General features: G+C 53.5%; 1 protein-coding gene across 5 annotated transcripts in view; it reads right to left on the reverse strand.

Annotated features, from left to right (window-relative positions):
- ZNF395 (zinc finger protein 395) overlaps positions 1 to 13,541 on the reverse strand; it is a 44,390-nt gene extending 30,849 nt beyond the window's left edge. For 2 of the 5 annotated variants that reach the window (XM_039531919.1, XM_039531920.1), the window contains exon 1: positions 13,351 to 13,541. The gene's annotated coding sequence lies outside the window, so the exon portion shown is untranslated. Of the gene's footprint in view, positions 1 to 11,800; positions 11,838 to 11,901; positions 11,960 to 13,305; positions 13,327 to 13,350 lie in introns of those variants that run through there. The other 3 variants (XM_039531922.1, XM_039531921.1, XM_039531918.1) reach the window with 3 other exon arrangements.
- Between the last annotated feature and the right edge of the window lie 206 nt (positions 13,542 to 13,747).

A 13,747-nucleotide genomic window follows, 5' to 3' on the forward strand; every position in this document is an offset into this window, starting at 1 on the left:
AATCAGGTTCTAGAGTCCATTCAAGGCAACTCCTGACACCCCGGCTTTATCACTGCCAGATATAAACATTTACAGACAAAGCCCCTTGGGGGTTCAACAACAATCCACAAAGCCACATAATGCACCCAGACGGTGCTTTACAATCCGTAACAGGGAAGCCCAGCAAAGCAAGAACATTTCAAGCTTAGAAAATAGACAGGAGAATCCAAAGTTCCTCTGACTACACTTTACGCACATTTGCTGCAAACCACAGTTTTCTAACAGCCACCTCTGATCAGATTCCCCTCATCTGAGCCTGTGATTAACCTGTAACATTCCTGTGGGTGTCCCCCCCGCACTCCGAAACGGTGTCCCCAGATGGATCTTCCAAACTGACATCATCGCTGTTCACAGGTATGGCCCAGCAATATCTCTGGCCCTGGAGAGCCAAACATCATGTAGGGAACAGCTAGGAAGGCTTCCCACACACCACTTGCAGCCCCCTTGCGATTCCAGACCCAGCCCTTCAAAAGAGACTCTGCCAATGCACCTCAACCGGGGACTCCCCTCAATTCCGCAACATCCACTTGCCAGTCCTGGGCACAGGGAGACACTGGTGCCACACGAGACTGAGCAGCTCATGATGTGGAACAAAGTCGTCTCTCAGGATATCGCAGATCCACTTTATTGCTCAAGGAATCCAGATTCCAACCCAGGACTCCAGATGCAGAAGAACTGTGCCCGAATGTGCCACTCCCCCCTTAGCTCTATTACCTCATCTCACTCTCGCTCGTGTGTTCCTGGTCTAGGGTTCCATTTCCCCCAGGCAACACTAGTTATTTTTTTAGCCTTTGGTACCTCCGCTCACCCACACAGTTAAGGTGGCAGCCAGACCGCCCAGAGGACACATGCAGCAGTCTCAAACCACCGCATCAAAAGAACCATGGAAATGAGTGATGGCAAAGTTCACCTGCACACTCACTGCCTAGGCAGGGCTGTTCCCTCCAGTATCTTTGTCCAGTCTAGTTTTAAATGACTTGTGCAATGGGGCTTCCACCCTTCCTTATGGAGCCTATTCCACAGGCCTATGGAGCTTTGCTTTGCAGGCCTGTGTTATAGAAGTCAGACTAGCTGATCACAATGGTCCATTCTGGCCTTAGAAGCCATGAATCTATGGATTCTATGAAAGTTTGGGGATATTCAGCCTAAATTTTCCTGTTCTAATTTCCAGCCCACTCCTCCTAGTTATATCCCCTTGGTCCGACCTGAGTAAATCCTTGGGGTTTGCAGTTACATATCTCTATATTGCCAGAAGACACATACTTCACCCTTTCGACCTCCCCAGCCCCAGAGACTGCTTTTGCTGCTCTTCCCTGAATTCCCACCCATTTGCCAATGTTTTTCTGGCCTGGTGGTGCCCAGAACTGCAGACAGTCTGCAAGGCGAGCACCCACCAGACCCGTCAAGAGAGAAACGATCACCTCCAAAATCATCACATTAGGGCTCGCACTTCTGAACCCTTCAGAAATTCCTTTCCTCTCCCTTCCCTACATGGGAGGAACAGGCGTTTCAGCCAGATGTGTTTTCCAGGGTGGGGTTCCCCTCTCATACACTCATTGTGTGCGGCCAGTCCAGTAGATTCCCTCCCTGATGATGAATGCAGCATTCAGGCACTGAACTATAATCAATAACTAAATGTTTAGTTCCCTCCTAAAGGCTGCTTCTTCCCTTGATCTCTGTGCAAAACCAGCCCACTAACACCAGTGGGCATGCACAGATTCCTAGACCCTAAGGCCAGAAGGGATCATCTAGTCTGATCTCCTGTATAACACAGGCCAGAGAAGATTCCCTCTGCATTGTGGTAAATATGTATTTTTGGATGTGCACCATGGACCACAGACCATAATTAAACACAGCGCTTGGCCTTCAAGTCCCAATGAATTTGGCATCTTGGCCAAGACTCTAATCAGACTAGAACACAGAATTCCAACTATCCTCCTACACCACCGAAACAGGTGGGTTGGTCTTAGTGTGCAGAGGGAGAATCAGTGTTTTAATGCAACTGTAGTTTTAAATCCATGGTCAAATGCTTATTCTTTCACAAAGATTCACACTGTTCCCCTTGAAGTCAATAGGAATTTTGGCCACAGCCTTCAGTGGGAACACGATCAAACCCTCAAAGAGTTTAATTAAATCTAAACTGTGTCATTACTGCCTCCTCCCTGTAAGGCAATGTTGGCTCAACAATTTAAACTTATTTAATAATCATAAAAGGGTGGGGGGGAATCTAGAACTCAAGAAAAATAAAAGCAATTTAAAAAAATTACATCTCTCAGGGTTGGGCCTTTAGGACTTAAGAGAACAGATGAGAGGAGGAAAGAAAATAAAAAAGGAGAGTTACAAAAAGCTCTGAGATGGAGGAAGAGAAGGGAGCATGCTGTAGTGGTCAAAGCACAGGATGGGGATCCAGGAACTCCAAGAATCTAATTCCAACTCTGACACTGACTTGCTATGTAACCTTGGGAATGTCACTTAGCTTCTCTGTGATGGAGTTCCTTCACCCATAAGCCTTGGCCATTTCACAAGAGTCCCATAAGGATATCAGTAAAACACGTGGAATACTGGGTTATTAATGAAGTAGCCACGTCTTACCACTCCACTTTATTTAGTTAAAGCACCATTAGGAACATTTGTCTTCTCTCTCGGTAACATTAACATGTCCACAGTAATTTTTCTTAAGCTTTTTTCTAAAATTATTCCCCCTCCCTTGAAAACAGGCTGTGATGGATTTTCCCTTTTGACTGCTGCTGCACCGTAGCAAGTACATAAAGAAAACTTCTCCATCTGGCTTTTCCTATTCTTTTAGATTTGCAAGTTTTTCTGTCTAAAAATATGGATTTTCCTAAGAGCAAGGAGAATTCATGCCAAGGGAGGGCAGACTTTCCAAGTTTACACATAAAGAACCAATGAGAGCAAAGGCTGTAACAACACTCACTGTTCATGGGTAAACAGTGTTACAGTAATACTGAGCATTTTTCATCTTGAAAACACATTACAAAGTCACAGTGCCCTATTTTACAGATGGGGAAACCGAGGCACAGAGCAGCAAAGTGTGGCACAAGTGAGCGCCACAACTGGATTCGGAACACAGGAATCCTGACACACCCTTCTATGTTTTATCCGATGGAGTAGAGGCGGGCGGCTGCAAGCAGCCAGATGAAGCTACCGGCACAGGGGCAGCCCCTAACTTATGCCAGTGGAGGACAGGACGTAGTTTTGCTCCACTTACCACACTCCCTCCCGCCTGTGCCCCACCTCTTTTTCTCCTTGCGTCAAGGATAGGCAGCAGGGCTGCCTCCATCAGCGGGGAGTTCCCCTGCACCGGGAGAATTCTCCACCAGCTGCTTTCAGGCCACTTTGTGCTGCCTGTGCAAAGCGGCCTTGGCAGACCAGAGAACCTGACCTGAACTAGCTCTGCTTGAGCTAGGGCACAAAAAAACCGCAGCGTGGACACCGCAACACAGACGGTGGCTTGGACCCAAGCGGTTTGGCAGGCTTGGACTTGAGCAACTAGCCTGAGGTACTGCCTGTTCTGAAACACCCACCCTGCTATTTTTAGCACGCTAGCTGAAGCAGAGCTAGCACACGTCTGTCTGCCTGGGCTGGGAGGCACACCCCCAGCTCCAGTGCAGCCGTACCCAAACTCACACTACGTAGATTTGAATTCCAAATGACTTTGTATTGAAGCAATGCACCTGCAGGCCTCTAGGGGTTGCTATACTGTTGGACATGCCAGCTTTCTGACTGAAGTAAAACGAAGGTCCTAGCAGCTTTTGGTTTTTAAAGACGGATGGTGCTTTTCCAAAGAGTTTGGGTGTTAAACCATGATGTCCTGCCTAAATACCACCTCCAGCAACTATATTCTGCCTCCTGTCACTGAAATTCCCCATATAATTTCATTTTACTTTAGCATTCTTTTTAATTTCTGGTCCTAAATTGTTGCATGGTGTTGCTGCGTGCTGTTAAATAGCTGTGGAGTTCTCCCCCAGAGATGGCTGCATTTCAGTTATGGCTATATGTAGTTTATACAGCACTCTTGTATCCTACATACCATTTCAGTCACAGAATTTCAGGGGGAAAAAGGAGCACTCTGAACCCTGTTAGCCACAGTGATCGTAATTTCAATCTGACCCTGATCCCAAAGAATCTCTCATCTCAAAAGGACAGCCATGTGATTTACAAGGTACTATTGGGTTATCCGGGAGAGGGGCGGGCGCCCGCCCATGCATGCTAATCCCCCCCCCCAGGGGAGGGGAGATCCCAGGGCCATGAAACACCACTAAGTGCGGGGACAACTAATAAAGAACAGGGGGCAGGTGAGAGTCAAAGGGGGGGGAAGGAGGCCATGGGGGGGACACACGAGAGAGACAGCGCGGACAGCGCCCACTGCTCTCTCGGGCGTCAAGGAGCCGGACGCCGCCAGAGCCCCGAGCGCCCCGGACAGAGGACCGGGAGGACAAACAGGCCCACCCCAGCCCCAGAGTCCCAGGAGTCTCCTCCTCTCCCTCTCCTCTGGATGGCCTTTTGTGGATGGCCTTTTAGCCAGGGAGGAGGGAGGTTGACCAGGTCCGGTCGGATGCTTTGGAGCCAGGTGCATGGACAGGGAGGTGGAGGAGGTGGGAAAAGCAATACAAGAGAGGAGCCAAGGATATAGGTGAGGGCAGCTCCCTGGCGCACAACTGGCGCACTCTAGGCAACATCCCAGGGCGCGGGGCAGGCGCCAGCGGGACAGGCGTGAGGCGGGTGAAGGGTGCCCGCGCGCTGCGCCCCGCCCCGGCCAGGAAGGCATGTGCAGCCGATGCGCCTGTCCCAGGGGGCAGGGTGGAGTGGCAGCTGGCTGGCCACACCTCCACGGGCTCCCCACGGGTGGTCCCGGGTCTTGGGCGGGTGTGTCCGGCGGGACCAGGGTGAAGTGGTGAACGGCACGGAGAGCGAGACGGTTGGCGTTTGCGGCGGAAGTTGGAGGCGGCGAGCGGCTGGAGATCGCAGGGGCGGGCCGCGAGAAGCCGGGGGGGGGGTCCAGGGGGGCGGCAGAGGGGCTGGGGGCGGTGGCGGGGGCGGGGGGGGTGGGGCGGGGCGTGGGCGTGGTAGGGGCAGGGGGCAGGAGTGGCCTTCACCGGCAGCGGCGCGCCGGGGGTCACGCGGCCTGGCGGCGGGAGCGGCGCAGCGCCGAGTAGGGAGGAAGCGGGTCAGGGGGTCATCCAGTCTCAGGAGGTCTCCAGCAGCCAGGACCTGACCCTGGTGGCTTCTGCCACCTCTGGCCTCTGGCGCCACCGCGGGAGGCTGAGGAGCACCGGCACCCCGAGGAGAGGTGCCCAGGCTGCAGCGGCCAGAGGAGGTCTGACTCGGTGGCCTCTGCCCAGGGAGGTCAGAGGAGGTCCTGGACAGAGGAGGAGACGTCCTGGTCGAGGACCCAAGGCAGAAGAGGAGGGTCCTGGTGTCGTGGAGTCGCCCCCAGGCTGAGCTCCATATAAGGATCACTTTAACCACTACTGAAATGCATCCACCGCTGAAGCAGAAAGTAACAACTATTTAACAGTCACAGTAACACTACAGAAGTGTTTCCAATAGGAAGTGAAGAAGAATATTGTATCCAATTAAACCCACATAGGGAATTTCAGGGAGAGCAGACAGAATACAGTTACCAGGACACCATGGCTAGCACCCTACTCTTAGGAAACATGCTATCTATCTGTAAAAATTAAGATCCTGATTCAACAAAACACATAGGACTGGTCTACACTAGAAAATTAGATTGACCCAGCCATGGCGCTCAGGGGGGTGATGAATCCACACCCCTGAGTGACGTAGTTAAGCCAACCTCAGCCTCTGTGTAGACAGCCCCAGGCCAATGGAAGACTTCTTCAGAACAACCTAGCCACCACCTCTCGGGGAGGTGGATTACCTACGTGGATGGGAGAACCCCTCCCGTCAGTATAGGTAGTGTCTGCACTGAAGTGCTGCAGTGGTGAATGTTTCAAGTGCAGACAAGCCCTTAACCACCTACTTCCCTTTGTAGGTGCTCCAAGTGCTTTGCTGGGATTATTCACGTGCTTAAACTTAAGCATGTGCACCTCAGGCTTTGCTAAGCCAAGTGCTGAAAGCTGGTAGGCCCTTTTTCCATCAGAAAGGCGCTCCCCGGAGCACAGCGCCCCCTATGCCACGCCAGGCCACTGGGAAGAGCATCACCTTCCATTTCCCTGGCACCACTTCCGGGAGCACCTTGGTGACTTCTCCCCACCCTTGCTTAAAACCTCAGGGAAATCCCTCGGCATCCGAACTAACTTGCAAGTACGTTTAACACACCGGATTGCTACTAGAAAGGCAGGGCTCTTGGGAATCTCTCTCTTTCCTTACAACTAAGCCAACCATATTCCCAGACTGGGCACTCACCCACACCAATTTACCATGACATTTAAAAATAGGACATCAGGGGACTTTTGCAAGGTACAAATGCACATCCCCTGAGGCAGAGGGAAGCTGTGTAGCAACAGTCCAAATGTGTATTTATCTATCTCGATCTATCGCCTTCGGTTCACAGATCTGACCCCCTGCAAACATTACTGTGCCATCGGTGAGTGTCATTATTCCCCATTCTACAGACAGGGCAGCCGAGGCAGAACAAGGTAAAGAAACTTGCAACAGATCACACAGCAAGCCTGTGGTAAGGCCTGTCTATGCTGACTCCGTGTTTACCACTAGACCACGCATCAGCCCAGAGACCACGCCTCCTGCTTTCTTGCGCTCAAACACAGTCAGTGCCAAGAACTCTGTTCAAACAGTGGATTCTGGATTATAAGTGGCATTTTATTCCATGCTGTTTGAGGGGCTTGACAGTTTAAAGACTTCCCCTTGTACCAGCCCAGCCTCACTCCTCCGTACAAAGAAACGCTGGATATAATTAACACTTCAGTATCTCTCCAGAAAGTTTATTTCTTTGCAAATACTTTGTAAATTCTATTCACGACCCTTCCCTGCAGGTTTTACTGCCGGCCAAGCCCAGTCCTCTCCCACTTTAAAAGGTCCCACTCATTTCCCCTATGCAAACAAACAACTCCTGAAACCAACAGGACTGCAAGGTTCCCTTAACTTGTGCTAATCTTTCTGTGCAGCACCTGGCTCTGATCCAGGAGAGGGGCTTGGGGTATTTTTGACTTGCAAAAAGAGTTTAAGAGTAGGGATCTCAGGAACGCCAGCGCCACATCTGCTTTCAGTAGACCCTGTACGTTGAAACATGGATCTTGTTTCAACCCCATGTGCTATACTGCGTGGCCTGTGATTATGAAGTTTACATGCTAACACAGCTACTCAGCTGAAAAGATGACTGCTGAGGGGCTTCAGCTGAATGCTACAGGGTGAGTGGAGAAGGTATTAGGATCGACCGCTGTGGAGAGCCACACACCGCTTAGAACAGGGGTTCTCAAACTGGGGGTCGGGACCCCTCAGGGGGTCGCGAGGTTATTACATGGGGGGGTCGCGAGCTGTCAGCCTCCACCCCAGACCCCGCTTTGCATCCAGCATTTATAATGGTGTTGTGCATTAAAAACACTTTTTTATATATTTAAGGGGGGTTGCACTCAGAGGCTTGCTCCGTGAAAGTGGTCACCAGTACAAAAGTCTGAGAACCCCTGGCTTAGAAGACCAAGGGGGAAACCCATGTGAAAGTTTCTGATGGCAGCTCAGCCAAGATGCTAGGAAACAGGAACCCTTCTGAGAGGGGAAATGTTCAGATTTGTGCTGGAGAGTCACGAACACGGCTCCGAAAAAGTGAGGCTAAACAACCTAAAGCAATGGCATTTGAAAGACCCTACCTCTTACATACAGCAACTGCAATTTACCGAGGTGGGGGTCATTATCCCCATATTCCAGATGAAAAAACAGAGACATATAAATTTCTCTCTGCCTACCCACAGCTACAAAGCAAGCTAATGGCAGAACTAGGAATGCAATGTCTTCTGCTTGGATGCCCACCACAGACTCTGATCTGTAGGAACACTGCCTGTTAATGCACACAGTGCCTATCAGCCACTAGCAATCACACTTCACACAGGTGAGACCCAGCAGAGATCCAGAATTATTTCTTGAACATTGAGCATACACTTTGGAGGCAATTGTCAACGTTCGGCTTTAAACAAACAGGGGGGAAGATGTCCGTCTTCAGCCTTTCCACACTGGATTCATGTACTAATAAATAACAGCAATGTTTAGGTGCTTAACTAGGATCTGAAAACTCTTTACAGAGAAGGTGAAGTATCATTCACTCAATTTTGCAAATGGGGAAACCAAGGCACAGAGGTGCAGCACTTTGCCCAAATTCACACAGCAAATCCACAGCAGAGATGGGACTAGGCCCCCCCAGTTCCACATTCTAACCACTAATGCTCCACAGTCAGAACACCCAAATGTAGCGGAAAAGTAATTTTGCTATTAGCATTTGTATCACAGAAGTGACTAGAAGCCCCTCCCGTACTGAGCGAGGACTGTACAAGCACATTACAGAGCCGCGGTCTCTGCCCCGGAGAGCTTACCATCTATAGACTATTGCCTGGTTTCTTAAAAACAGAAGTTTGTAGGTTTCATCATCTTGGAAATATCAATTAGCACACACTAAAGCCTAGCTCACATGACACAGTATCTTAGTGCACTGAAGTCAATGGCACTACTCACGGTGTAAAACGTTACTCAACGTGAATAAGGGTGTCAAAAGTGAAATGGTACTATGACCGCCTGAAAGATATATACAACTTCTGTCTCCTCAACTCCACTAACTCACATTCATACGCTGCCTTTCCTCCAGAAGGATCAGAAAGCACTTTACAGATTAGGGCCCCAATCCTGCAATCTGTTGCATGTGTCGTGTATGTCCACCCAGAGCCAGTTGCAAGATCTGGGGCCTATATTCAAAACTTGCTATGTTTCCGGCTGCCCTCCATCTCAGAGGTGGCTGCATTTTAGCCACGCAGCCTGTATTCATTAATGGTCTTTAAAATGCTGTTGGGATCCTTCTGATTAGGAAGACTTTTTACTGTCCCAGCTTGGAGGAGGTCAGCGAGTCCTGTTAAAACTGGGGCTAAACTGACAACAACTATGACAAGTCTTATCTCCACCCATCTCATGCACTGAGGTTTCAGAAAACTTCAGCCATGGCATTTCATACTCTGCTGCATTTTTCCTATGGCCTTAATTTAGGGTGGGTAGGGGTCTCTGGCCCTCCCATTGGGGCTTGGACGAAAGCCTGAGTAGGGGGTGGTGATCTTGCCCATTTCACTCTGGTGTGGGTGTCTGTGTTGCTGCTGAGTTCATGGAGGAGATAGGGATTTTGAGGAGAGAGAATTTTTAATTGGGCAGTAAAGATATATTATACAAACACTCAGACACCTACACATACACCAGGCGGTCCCTAAAACAGCAGCAGCCCCACCACCCTAAGAAAGCCCCTCAGCCAACACCAGCCATCTGGCTCAACCAACACCAGCCGGCTCTAAGGGGTTTCAGTAACAGAGTCTGGAAAGGAAAAGGTGGAGATTTGCTACTTTCTCAAAACCAAGCCTACAGCTGGCAAACTCCCATCTGATACCCTCAGCACATGCCTGCAAAGGGACAGGGATGAGTCTTCAGCAGGGGCTGTGGCACGCTTGCAAAAGGGCGAGGATGGGAATGCGAGGGGCACGCAAAGCCACACAGGGGGCGGGCTGTACAGCGGATTGTGGAATGCATGCAATGAGGCAGCGCAAGAGTGTTGCAATCATTCAGGAGAGAAGAGAGCAACAGAAGGGGGTGTGGCATGTCAGGACGGGGGCGTGGCATGCCTGCAAACTGGCAGACAGAAAAATATGCGAGAAGGCGTGGCTTGCATGCCAGGGGACTGGGGAAGGCGCTGAAGTGCATGCAAAAGAGGGCAGTGGGGTACAAGGGATTGACATGCATGCAGATGAGCTGGAATGGGTCTGAAAGGCATACAAAGAGTCATGGACAGAAGCACAAAATGCATGCAAAGGGCAGAGACAAGGGTGTGGTGTGTATTCTAAAGCTCCAGGAACAGAGGTGATGCAGGAGGGGGGGTGTGGCATGTGTGCAGGAGGGCAGGAGTGCAGCAGAAGGGGGAGGCGCGGCATGTGTGCACAGGGCCTGGGAGCGTAGGAGAATGAGGGGGGCGTGGCATGTGTGCACCAGGCCAGGAGTGTAGCAGAGTGAGGGGGGCGTGGCACACATGCAATGGGCACGCATAAAAGGGGGCAAGAGTGCAGCCAGGAGGCGGCGCCCGGTGCAGGGGTGCAGCAGGGAGGGGGTAGGACCCGGGGACATGTGCAATAGGACATGTGCTGTACGGGAGGGAAGAGGTGCAAGCGGAGGCATGGCATGTGTACAAAGGAACAGGCGCTAACAAGCAGAGGGACACTGGGTGTGACATGCAGCGGGCACTAGGGAAGCTAGGGGGTTACATGTAGAGGGAAATGGGGGGATACTTCCAAGAAACATGTGAGTTTCCAAGGATTTGCACAGAGGGAAATGGAGCTCAGCACAGAAGAGGAGTAGGAATCCCTGGCCAGTGCTACATGCAGGAGGAAATGGGGTGACGCACAGGGGGACTGAGAGAGGAGCTGGGGGGTGACTGTAGAGGGGAACAAGGGTGCGGGGGGGGGAAGGGGAATGCACGGTGTGTTACACACAAAGGAAACAGGGTGCACAAGGGAATGGAGACAAACGGGACAGCTCCACGTGGGGGGAATGGGGTTGCAGGGGGCAGATGTATACCAAGGGGAACAGAGGGTCTAGAGTGGGTTGAGGGCAAAGGGACTAAGGGTGCATGGAGAAGCTGAACACAGAGGGGAATAGAAGGTGCAGGGGAGGCGGACGGGACGGGCCAATGGGGGGTGCACGGCGCGGTGGTACCCGGCGAGGGAAATAGGGACTAAAGGGGAAGGTTGCAGGCAGCGAGGCATAAGGGTGTCGGTGGCGGGGAGAACTAGGGGTGCGTGCAGAGGAAATTGTGTGCAGCAGGGGACGGAGGCGCTTGCATGCAGCGGAGAACTATGGGAATAGGGGTAAAGGGGCCATTACATGCAGCGCGGAGTGGGGGCGCACGGGTCGGCGGTGCGGCGGGACAATCCAGGAACAAGGGGTTCAAGACGCGGCTGCATGGGGCTGGGGAAACAAGGAGTGAACGACACTGGTGCATATAGGAGGACATCGGGATACACGACACTGATGCACGCGGCGGGGGGAACAGGGGTGCAAGGTGGGAGAACGGGGTGCACGGGGCAGCTGCACGCGGCGGAGGGACCGGGGAGGACCGGGCAGCTGCACGGGCGGCTGCACGCGGCGGGAGAACCGGGGTGCACGCGGGGGTGCACGCGGCGGGGAGAACCGGGGTGCACGGGGCGGCTGCACGCGGCGGGGAGAACCGGGGGTGCACGGGGCGGGGGACCGGGGAGGACCGGGCAGCTGCACGGGGCGGAGGGGGAACAGGGGGTGCACGGGGCGGCTGCACGCGGCGGGGAGAACCGGGGGGTGCACGCGGCGGGGAGAACCAGGGGGTGCACGGGGCGGCTGCACGCGGCGGCCCGTTGCACTCCCAGCGCGCACACGCCCCCTCCGGCCGCCCGGGTCCGTGCCCTGCAGCCCGCGCTGCCGGGTCCGCGCCCCTCTCCGCCTTGCTCCTTCCCGCGCCGCCTTGTGCTCGCAACGGGTCCCCCGCGCCCCCCGTGGGCAGCGCCCCGGTCCCGGGGGCCGCCCCCCTGCCCGGCCGCGCGGCGCTTACCTCCCGCTCCGCTCGCTCGCTCCCTCCCGAGCTCGGCTTGTTTTGAAATTAACCTTCCCCTTCCCCCTCCCCTTGTCCCCGGCACAGGCTGCCTCACGTACGCGGCTGCAGGGAGCCCCCGGCCTGGAGTCCCGGCTGGGAAGGGACTGCGAGGGACTTCGCTGGCTACACACCGCAGCTACAGAGCCCAAATGCAACAGGGGCACACACACCCCGATACATACAACGCCACCAGCGATAGGCAGAGACCAGGAACACACGGGTACCTCTACCTACACAGACCCCGGTCCTAAGGGGGAGACGCTCAGCTGTGGGCAAACAGGGACACACACACACACACACACAAGGCCTGGTCAGTGCAGACAGAGGCATACAGCTCAGCAGATACACATGGCTGGATCTTCAGAGGTGCTGACTATCTTTAGTTTGCGTTGGATTCATTTGGAATTATAGGTGCTCAGCACCTCTGAAGATCAAGATCGCAGCACGGCAGGCACGTATACATCCACCCACACACACGACTACATGGATCACACTCAAGGCCCGGTACAGCAGGCATACATACACACACGGTGCATATACATGGCTGTATGCCATCACACATATATGCAGTCTCATCTGAGCATGCCTGCATACATATAATTTGCCACACATGCAGCCACACAGTGTAATATAATATGATCCTATTTTATTGGCATGGCAAGCTATACAAGTGTCGACAGCCCCTAGGTAGCCACAGTAGGCACAGAAAGTCACAGGGGTGCACACAAAGACAGGCGGGGTCTCTTGCACACAGGAGCAGCCAGAACCCAACAATTCTCCTTGCAAAGAAAAACAATGCCGCTGTTGCACCCTTATTCCCATAGGCGCTGGAACGACGGGTGCTGGCGCTGCAGCAGCACCCCTGGCTTGAAGCAGTTTCCATCATATCCAGGGTTTACAGTTTGGTTCAATGGCTCTGGGCACCCCCACTATACAAATAGTTCCAGCCCCCCTGCATATTCCCCATAATGGTTACTCTCAAGTACCCTGGACACCGCTCAAGCCACTCTGCTGGTCACTTCTTTCTACAGGAGAGGGAGACCAGGAAAACTCATCCTCACCCCTCCCTTCCAAGCCGTCTATTCCCTGATCCAGGCCAGGGCTGGCCAAAGTGCAGCCCTGGGGCCAAACACAGTCTGCAGAGACAGAGTTACACCTCATGGCCCTCCCTCTTTCAACAGAAAAACCCTCCCCTGAGAGCACAGGTATCAGGGGTTGGAGAGGGATGCACAGATGCTGAGCCCCAGTAGCCAGTTTGGTGGCACCAGCAGTCTCTCTCCATGGGCCACCCCTGTGTTAAAGAGGCGGGCATGCATGCATGCAGCCGCTGGTGCCCTTCCAGCAGAGCAGGGGCAGCTCTGGGTTTAGCAGCCCATGTGACTTTGGACAAGGCCAACTTGTCCAACCTGGGGCACCTTCACTTCCGGCTGGGGGATCCCTTTCCCCCCTAGTTCCATGGTTACCTGCCTGCGCCTCGCCTGCCGACCAGACTGCGCCGCATTATTTACCGTGAGCTGCGCCCTCTAGGAATCTCCCCGCGCTCCTCGGCCCATCCCTCGGGCTGACCGTCCGGGAGACACCCCCGTGCCTCACACGTGCTCCCGGCGCCGGGATTTGCCTCTCGCCCGCTGCCGGCCGGGTTAAAGCTCTTCGGGAAGGTCTGGTGTAAACAAGCTGCCCACATGCTCAGCCCCTTCCCGCGCATTGGCTGCCCGGCTCCCTTTAAATACACGCCCCCACCGGAGCCTGCAAAAAATAAACAGTGCGGGGCTGGGGCGAGCTTGCCGCGGCTTCCCCCTGGCTCCTCCCTGCTGGTCCTGCACCATTCCTAGAGCCCAGCTGTGACAGCCACCGCTTTTGGGGGGCGCGCACCCGGCAGAATGGCAGCTGGGGGGGGCGATCCCC

The sequence above is a fragment of the Mauremys reevesii genome, linkage group 3, assembly GCF_016161935.1.
Source record: "Mauremys reevesii isolate NIE-2019 linkage group 3, ASM1616193v1, whole genome shotgun sequence".
NCBI lineage: Eukaryota > Metazoa > Chordata > Testudines > Geoemydidae > Mauremys > Mauremys reevesii.